This window comes from Pristiophorus japonicus, unplaced genomic scaffold, assembly GCF_044704955.1.
Source record: "Pristiophorus japonicus isolate sPriJap1 unplaced genomic scaffold, sPriJap1.hap1 HAP1_SCAFFOLD_863, whole genome shotgun sequence".
Lineage (NCBI taxonomy): Eukaryota > Metazoa > Chordata > Chondrichthyes > Pristiophoridae > Pristiophorus > Pristiophorus japonicus.
In genome coordinates this window covers 125,243-135,275 of record NW_027254786.1, presented here as the reverse complement: position 1 = coordinate 135,275, position 10,033 = coordinate 125,243, and the positions used below count along the sequence as shown (strand labels likewise).

The 10,033-nt window shown below is 46.2% G+C and overlaps 1 long non-coding RNA gene across 1 annotated transcript in view; it reads left to right on the top strand.

Annotated features, from left to right (window-relative positions):
* Nucleotides 1-653: 653 nt before the first annotated feature.
* LOC139257583 (uncharacterized) overlaps nt 654-10,033 on the top strand; it is a 28,540-nt gene continuing 19,160 nt past the window's right edge. The window contains exon 1 of the long non-coding RNA XR_011592307.1: nt 654-794. This is a non-coding gene — a long non-coding RNA (uncharacterized lncRNA). The remainder of the gene's footprint in view (nt 795-10,033) is intronic.

The window sequence follows — 10,033 nt, the reverse complement described above, 5'->3', positions numbered from 1 at the left end:
AATAAAGATGTCTGTTGCCTTTCCCCTAAGCTCTGGAACTCCCTTCGTAAACCTCTCCGCCTCTCTACCTCTCTTTCCTTCTTCAAGACGCTCCTTAAAATCTACTTCTTCAACCAAGCTTTTGGTCATCTGCCATAATTTCTTCTTATCTGGCTTGGTCACATTTATTTTTTGGTCTTATAATACTCCTGTGAAGCGCCTTGGGAAGTTTTACTACGTTAAAGGCACTATATAAATACAAGTTGTTATTATTGAAGGTTACCTGGGCTGAGCTCCACTTTGTCCTTGACCAGTATTCACACATCCATGGGGTCACTGAAGGCGATGAGGCTTGTGAATCGTGGTCTGTTTTTTGTTTGTTTTCTGCTCCTCCCTCCCTGGACCCCGAAACCCTTTTATCATGTCGTTTGTGAGAATCCGGGCTTTGACGTTAACGTGTTGGCCGGAAGTTCCTTTGTATGCTGTGTTGACTTGAGTTGTAACCTCTTCAAAATAATATGGGCTGGATTTTCAGGTCTCCTTTGCGCTTCGTTTTTCGCCCTGCAGCGGCGGCAATGGCGGCAGTGAGGTGTTCTGGGCGGGCAGTCAGCCTCCAGCGCCCCGCGGCGATCCTCGGGGCCGGTTTAGTGGTGGCGCGGAGCATTACCGCCCGGAAGAGCTGCGCCCGATGTGTAACACCCCTGGTTGCAACACCAGCGCAAGTTTTGACTCTTGCCCGACTCGTCCGCCCTGCAGCACGCCCCGCAGTGACCGCCTGGGAAATCAGGCAGTCCAACAATACCAACAGCAGAGAGGTAAGTAATGGACTCCTAAGGTAAGTGTGATTGTTTTTTCTTTTAATTATTTTTGCGATTATGTTGTGGTGGCGTGGGCAATGTTTTTGGAATGTTTTTGTGGGTTTTTAAAGTTTTTGTTTCCCCGCCCCCCCCCCCCACAAGCGTCTCTAGGATCACTCCCGGCCCAGCTCTTTAGCTCTGGAGTTTCCCATGCTAGCACCCTAGAGGTGTACAACGCCTCCCTTAGCGCTGCGCCCCACAGTCATGGCCCAGATGCCCAATGTTACTCACTGAGGCGCAAACTGTTCCTGGGCACAAACCTCACCGCCCTGCCGCCATTACCGCCCCGAAATCATCAAAGCCGAAAATCCAGCCCAATAAACCTCGGTTACACGCGTGGAGGGAAGAATTGGGCACAAATGTGTTGAGCTTTCGTTCAATGATAGCCACCAGGTGATGTCAAGACTTGAGTCGTTTTCACTAATTACAGTTCAAAAAGTATCAATTTTGACATTTTCAAATATGTCCTTTATACTGTAACAAGCAGGAGTGAACCTCTTCGATCAGAGCTATCCCTTTAAGGACTAAGTTCTTTGAAGTGGTTTTGTTTGATCTTTTTAAGACATTGTAAGTAATACAGTTTTCATCAAACAACGCTGCACTATTTTGGGATCTTTGCGTTATGTTTGCTTTATTTCTTGACATTGGGACAACTTGCGATTACACAAGGGAGCGGACGGAGCGTTTAACAGGAACACAAGAGACTTTGGGCAATTTCACTGAATGAAGCATAACTTCCGTTTGAGGGAGAGAATCAGAGGGAAAGATCAGACAAAACCACATGAAAGACCTGGCCCCTCTTTAAGAGGCAGGTCACATCCAAAAATCGTTTGTCAAAAATTTTGATGTCAGATGATTGTCTAAATGTTCAAAATTTAATAACGTAAAAACAAAAAATGAATTAGGAGATGAGTCAAAGGTTCCGATTTGATTTGTCCCGCTCAGAGAAGAATCATCGGCCATGATTGTATGGAAACAACTTCCTGCTAAAATGCTTTCCTCTCGTATTTCAATTTCCATTACGACATTGGGCTGAGAGTTCTTTGTCCTTACAACAACAATAACTTGCATTTATAAAGCGCCTTTAACATAGTAAAATGTCCCAAAGTGCTTCACAGATGCTGTTATCGAACAAAATTTGATACTGAGCCACATAAGGAGATATTAGGACAGATGACCAAAAAATCTTGGCAAAAGAGGTTTTAAGGTGCGTCTTAAAGGAAGAGAGAAAGATAGAGAGGCGGGGAGGTTTTGGGAGGAAATTCCAGAGCTTGGGGCCCGGGCAACTGAAGGCACGGCCGCTAATGGTGGAGTGATTATAATCAGGGATGCACAAGAGGCCAGAATTGGAGGAGCGCAGAGATCTCGGAGGGTTGTAGGGCTGAAGGAGGTTACAGGAAATGAGGATTATTGTTCCTCCGAAGCTCCGTCCTACACACCGGTCCTCCTCTCTGTACCATCATTATACTGAAATCAAGATACAGCAGAGTATCTCCTGCTCTAACTCGTCATGTCCCAGGACCTTGAGACCGTGGAGCTCCTCGTCTGACCCCATCTTCTCTTCCCCCCCCTACTATTAACGGGTTTTGAGACCCAAGAACCAGCCAACCACTGCAGCTTGATCACCCTTGTTTACTCTCCTGCTCTTCTCAGTCCTGATGGTGATCTGCACCATGGCCCATGGACCTCGGTTATACAAGGAAAATAAATCAAAAACGGTGTCAGTCTGAGGGAATGGAACAATTGAGCATTTGGCACCCCATGTTAGCATCATACACTCCCTAATTAGGTCTAGTATGGGCCAGAGTACAGTTTTCCCTTGTATTACCCAGTGACCTTTTCTTAATCTCAACCTCATGGAGTCACCTCTTCCACACCAGCACTGACCAGTAGAAATAACTGACCAGCCACAACTGTGGCTACAGGTCATAGAGTTATAGAGGAGGCCATTCGGCTCATCGAGTCCATGCCGGCTCCCTGTATAGCAATACAGTCAGTCCCATGCCTCTGCTCAATCCCCGTAGCCCTGCAAGTTTATTTCACTCAAGTGCTTATCCAATTTCCTTTTGAAATCATTGATTGCCTCTGCTTCCACCACCCTCATCAGCAGCGAGTTCCAGGTCATTACCACTCGCTGCGTAAAAAGGTTCTTCCTCACATCCCCCATGTATCTCGTGCCCCAAACCTTAACTCTTAGTGTCACCTAGCCACAGGGGACAATGAGCCACAGGCACTCGTTTTAATAGAAAAGGCCTCACATACAATCCAGGTAAATGTACTTCATACTTGAATATTTACTGAGCAAACATCTCCCACCATTCAGTAACCAACCAAGTAAAGCACTCACAACGATCAAAAAACACTCTCACACACTCTCGATATCGTCTTACTATTTTACCAACAGAAGTGTTGAAGTTTGCATTCATAATTCATGCGAGTATGAATGTTGAGGTCACCTGTCTAAGTAGGGTGTCTATTACTCAATTTGGATTTGCTAATTAGAAATGGAATTCACCTCATCTGGATTTCCACTTCGCCACATGTGCCTAGGGTGCTAATGTATTGGACAATACGAGCCTGCACCAATCTGATGTTTCCATGTCCCATGGCAGCCAGCTTCATGGCTTGTCTAAGTCAGCTTTCCGATGTAGTGCTGCCTTATGTGAAGTAGATCCCAGGCAATGAGACTTACATGCTCCAACATCATCGGAAAATCCAAGCATTTGGGAGCAAATTAAAATGCCTTAATTAAGTGACTTTTGTCCGATAGTATTGTAACCACATATCCACTCCATTTCTGCCTATTTCCACCTCCGCAACATCGCCCGTCTCCATCCTTGCCTCAGCTCATCTGCGGCTGAAACCCACATCCATGCCTTTGTTACTGCTAGACTTGACTATTCCAATGTTCTCCTGGCCGGCCTCCCATTTTCCACCATCCATAAACTTGAGCTCATCCAAAATTCCGCTGTCTGTATCCACACTCGTACCAAGTTCACCCACCATCATCATCATTGGCAGTCCCTTGAAATCGAGGAAGACTTGCTTCCACTCTAAAAGTGAGATCTCAGGTGACTGTACAGTCCAATATGGGAATTACAGTCTCTGTCACAGGTGGGATAGACAGTGGTTGAAGGAAAGAGTGGTTGGGGAGTCTGGTTTGCTGCACGCTCCTTCCGCTGCCTGCGCTTGTTTTCTGCATGCTCTCAGCGACGAGACTCGAGGTGCTCAGCGCCCTCCCAGTTGCTCTTCCTCCACTTAGGGCAGTCTTTGGCCAGGGACTCCCAGGTGCACTTTATCAAGGAGGCTTTGAGGGTGTCCTTGAAACGTTTCCTCTGCCCACCTGGAGCTCGCTTGCCATATAGGAGTTCCGAATAGAGCCACCCATCACCCCTGTGCTCACTGACCTACATTGGCTCCTGGTCCGGCAGTGCCTCAATTTAAAAATTATCATCCTTCATTTCACATCCCTCGATGGCTTCGCCCCCTCCCTATCTCTGTAACCTCCTCCAACCCCACAACTCTGTCCTCTTGCGTATACCCAATTTTAATTGCTCCACCATTGGCGGCCCTGCTTTTAGCTGCCTGGGCCCTATGCTTTGCAACTCCCTTACTAAACCTCTCTCTACCTCTCCCTCCTCCTTTAAGACACTCATTAAAACCTATCTTTTTCACCAAGCTTTTGGTCTCCTGTACTAATATCTCGGTGTCAACCATCATTTGGTAACGCTCCTGTGAAGTGTCTTGGGGCCAATATATGTCAGTGAGCACAGAGGTGATGGGTGGCTCCCAAAGCAAGAGTTCTATTCGGAACTCTTACATGGCAAGCGAGCCCGAGGTGGGCAGAGGAAATGTTTCAAGGACACCCTCAAAGCCTCTTTTTACTATGCTAAAGATGCTATATAAAAGCAAATTGTAATTGTTGCTGTAAAATATGTTGAGGGATGTTCAGATGAAGAAGGCCCTTCAGCCCGTTTGCACTCATCATTCCTGAGTACCAACCCTCATCTCCCAATGGCAGCGTCACGCTGTTTCTTAATTAACTCCAGTCTCCTGCCCTCCTTCCCTTGACAAATAGTCTCGGCTGTTGATCCTGCTCAGTGTAAAGGAATACTTTAAATAAGTCTTAAACTTTCCCTTCATAACTCTGAACTTGTGCTCTCTTGTTCTGCATTTTCTCCCTCCCATTAAGTATCTTGTAAAAGTTACTGTAAGTCCCCTGTGAGACGTTTCTTTTAGAGGCTGAACGTCCCCAGTTATTCTTTGTTGCTCATCCCTCGAACAGTCCTGTTGCTGTCCTCTGCACCACATCTGGGGTCTGGACGATCCCTCATGTCGCACGTAAAGATCTACACGCACTACTCCAACTGGGGCCTGGACAGAGCTTTGTACAGTTTCAGTGCAACCTCTGCAGATTTGAACTCAAATGGTCAAGCAATATAACCCAGCATCCTATTTACTTTCCTGCATTACAACAGTGACTACATTTCTAAACGACTTCATTGGCAATAAAGCGCTTCGGGACATCCAGAGGTCATGAAAGGCGCTGTAGAAAGTTACTCCACAAGACATCCTGACTCCATAGATTCCTGCCCCTCTAGCTTTTAACATCTTTCTTTCTCTCTCTCTTTATCTCTCTCTTTATCTCTCTCGTTCTCTTTCTCTTTCTCTCCTCCTTTCTCTTTATCTCTCTCTTTCTCTTACTTTATTTCTCTCTTTTTCTTTCTTTCTTTCTCTCGATCTTTCTCTCTTTCTTTTTTTCTTTATCTCTCTCTTGACCTCTCTCTATCTTTCTCTTTTTCTATTTCTTAATCTTTCTCTCTTTCTATTTCTTAATCTTTCTCTCTCTATCTCTCTCTTTACCTCTCTCTTTTTCTTTCTCTCTTTCACTCTTTCTCTCTTTTTTCTCTCTCTTTCTTTCTCTTTTTCTTTATCTCTCTCTCTTTATCTCTCTATCTTTCTCTCTTTTTCTCTTTTTCTCTCTCTTTCTCTCTGGCTCTCGCTACTTCATGCTGCTTAGACATATAGTGAGTGATGAGTGAACTGACACCTCCAGGTCTCCCCCTTTACAAATCCTCTCCCACCCTGGTATCCCAGTACCTCATGTTTTTATTTCCAAGGTCTGCAGCTTTCTGTCTCTATTGAACTTCATCTGCCTTTGATTAACCAGGTGCAAAATCTGTCCAAGTTACTCCACAAGACATCCTGACTCCACAGATTCCTGCCCCTCCAGCCTGTAACATCCTCAGATTCAATTATCCTCTTTGGGACTCCGACTGACTATGCAGTTTTCTTCATAGAGTATTATTTTTTGTTTTATCTTTTACTTTGAGTGCAATGTCCCAGGGCTCTATGCTCGGACCTCCCCTGCTTCGGTTATACATAAATAACCATGGTTTGCTGACAATTGCATAGCCAGAGGTGACTTGAGGGTTAGTTATGCCACTTCAGTTAGTTCATCCATAGGATTTGTTATTCCACATGTTTGGAGCTTTGCAACCCCCTCCATCACAAAGATTGTTGGCTTCACCTCCGCAACGTTTTCCATCTCCACCCTTACATCGGCCCTTCTGCGGCCGAGGCCTCATGCACGCCTTTGATTTCTCCAGATTCTATTACGCCAACACTCCTCTTGTTATCCTCCACCCTCCATAAACTCTGACTTATTCCAGCCTCTGCTGCCCGCACCAGGTCCCGATCACTTGTCCCTGTCCTCGCTAACCGACACTGGCTTCCTGTCCCCAACACATTGGTGCAGAAATCCCGGTTTCTTCTTCCCGTAGGCGCTCGACTAAAAATAGGAGAAAAGATGCACACTTACTTTTTGGTCGAACGCTCACCTGAGATTCCAGTCCTGAGGCCTCCTCTTTCTGCGCAACAGAGCGCGCTCACGTTGGGACATCCGTAGGAGTCACGTGGGCCTGGACACCCAATCACGGTGAGATATTTTCTTATTCATAGTAATAGGAGTTTCATAAGTCCCAAATTCCTATGACTATGAATGAGAAACAAACCCAAACATGACATAAAACATTAAAAAAACACTTCACATAAATACATTATAGAAATTAAAGTTGATAGAAATGTTTTTGAAAAAAAAAATTTGCCGATTTTTTAAAAAAGTTTTAATTATGGTTTAAAATAAATTACCTGAGTGGGCAGGGTTTTTAACATAAATATTTTTACATTTTATTTTTATGTTTTTGATAAGTTTTTAAACTCTTACATTGGTAAAAATAGGCTATGCGCCTGCTTTTACCAGGCGCAAGAGTTTTAAGGACATTCGCTGGGCAAGAGATGGGCAAATAGCCCAATCTCTGCCGTGGGAATGTCCTTCTCCCCGAGATCTGGCCATCTGTCAAGCCAGAAACTTGACAGATCGGAAAACTCTCCGTACACACTCCGTACGGACCCGGGGAGGCTGGAATTTCAGGGCCAATACCTTCAGAAGTCCTTGTATTCATCTTTAAATCCCTCCAAGGACCTACCCCACCCATGTAATTGCTCATGGGCTCTGATACCGGGGCTCAAAGGGTTAAATTATGAGGACAGGTTGCAGAGACTGGGCTTGTATTCCCTCGGGTATTGAAGATTAAGGGGTGATCTAATTGAGGTGTTTAAGATGATTAAAGGATTCAATCCGGTGGATAGAGAGAAACTATTTCCTCTGGTGGGGGGAGTCCAGAACAAGGGGAGAGAACTTTAAAATTAGAGCCAGCCGTTCAGGGGTGATGTCAGGAAGCACTTCTTTACACAAAGGGTGGTGGAAATCTGGAACTCTTTCCCCAAAAAGCTGTTGGGGCTAGGGGTCAATTGAAAATGATAAAAGTGAGATTGATGGATGTTTCTTGTTTGAGGGTATTAAAGAATATGGAACCAAACCGGGTAGGTGGAGAGAGAGATCGGCCATAATCTAATTGTGTGACGGAACAGGCTCGAGGGACTGAATGGCCTTCCTGTGTTTCTATAATTGGCGTAGTTGCTGGGGTGGTGCATTGTCTCATCTGAGCTGTTCCTTTGAGGCCAGTGTTCAAGAATGCACAATGGGAAGTTGTCTAAGTCGGTACATCCAGGTAATTGTTGTTTCTTCTGAACCCCTGAAGTCAATTAGATGATATTTGCTGGTGATGGCCATGGCTCAGTGGGTAGCACTCTCTCGTCAGTAGGTTGTGGGTTCAAGACCCACTCCAGAGCCACTCTCGGGCAAGTCTGAGAGTCTCCCAGAGACGTGAGCACAAAATCTAGGCTTACACTCCCAGTGCAGTGCTGAGGGAGTGCTGCACTGTCGGAGGGGCAGTACTGAGGGAGTGCTGCACTGTCGGAGGGGCATTACTGAGGGAGCGCTGCACTGTCGGAGGGGCAGTACTGAGGGAGTGCTGCACTGTTGGAGAGGCCGTCTTTCGGATGAGACATTAAACTGAGGCCCCGTCTGCTCTCAGGAAAACGTAAAAGATCTCAGCACTATTTAAAGAAGAGCAGGGGAGTTCTCCCCGGTCTCCTAACCAATATTTATTCTCCAACCAACATCACTAAAACAGATTATCTGCTCGGTACCATATTGCTGTTTGTGGGAGCTTGCTGTGCGTAAGTTCGGTGAAGTATCCTCATGCTCCATTACAAGCAACAATAGCTGCAATTCCAGGGGCAGCTGACCCCGATAAACTGCACCAGAGACTGGCTGTGCAAATGTCCCTGACCTGTACCACAGATTGCTAGGGCTGGCCGGCTCCAGATCAACTTCAGACTGGATTGTGGTCACGCTAACCTCTCTTTCCCCGCTCCCCCCCGGCCCCTCACTCCCGCCTGGCTCTTTTCAATGGAGCGTCTCTGGGAGACAGAGGAACATTTGCTGAAATGTGTGCCCTGCAGCAGCCTAGCAGGAAGTAGGACCCGGCTCGCGAGGTCCATGCTGCTACAAAAAAAATCAGCATTTTGTCAAAAAGCATCAAAAAAATATCGGGTAAGAGTATAATATTCTCTGGAAGAGAGAAGACCAAGAGAAGACCTGATAGAGATCTTCAAAATGATGAAGGGGCTTCGATAGGACGGATGTAGAGAAACTGTTCCCACTTGTGGGTGAGTCAGGAACAAGGGGGCAGGAATACAAGATGGGCCACGAACAGATCAAATAAAGGGGAGAAATTCAGAAAGGGCCATCGCTGCAAGGTCTGCACTGGGCCAAGTGAGCTGGTCCCTGACCATGCCGCGATCTGGCTCGATCAGCCCCATGCATTGCAGCAGCATGCCAGGTTGATCGATCACGGCCCAAGAGAAATGGAAAAAATTTTAACAATTTTCCCACTTACCTCGGCAACATCGAGGCATGGAATACAAGATCAGGGAGGTTATGCTTGAACTGTTTCAAACACTAGTTAGGCTGCAACTGGAGTACTGCCTGCAGTTCTGGTCACCACATTACAGGAAGGACGTGATTGCACCAGAGCGGGTACAAAGGAGATTTACGAGGATGTTGCCGGGACTGGAGAATTTTAGCTAGGAGGAAAGATTGGATAGGCTGGGTTTGTTTTCTTTGGAACAGAGGAGGCTGAGGGGAGACCTTTATTGAGGTGCATAAAATTATGAGGGGTCTAGATAAGAGTGGATAGTAAGGATCTATATTTAAGGTGGAGATAGATTTTTGAGCGATAAGAGAATAAAGGGTTACAGGGAAATGGAACTGATTCCATGATCAGATTAGCCTTGATCTTATTAAATGATGGAGCAGGCTCGGGGGTCAAATGGCCTACTCCTGCTCCTATTTCTTGTGTTCTTGTGACCTATTTCCCTTAGCAGAGGGTTCAACAACCAGGGGGCATAGATTTAAAGTATTTGGTAGGAGGTTCAGAGGAGATTTGAGGGGAAATTTCTTCACCCAGAAAGTGCAGTAACCTACAGAGCTACGGACCAAGAGCTGGAAAGTGGGATTAGGCTGGATAGCTCTTTGAAGGCCGGCGCGGACATGATGGGCTGAAATGGCCTCTTTTCGTCCTGTAAATTTCTATGATTCTACGATCCCCTATAACTTGCGCCCCCGGAGTGCCCGGCCTCCCGAACAACGTCTCCCCCGGCTTGTCGCCTTGCGATGCTGCATGGGGAGGAACCGAAGTTTGGCCCCCTGCCCCCAGCGATAACGGGAGGCGCCAAAGAGGCCAATTTCTAGGTAAAGTATTCAGCAGGAATTTCTTTACAGAGAGAGC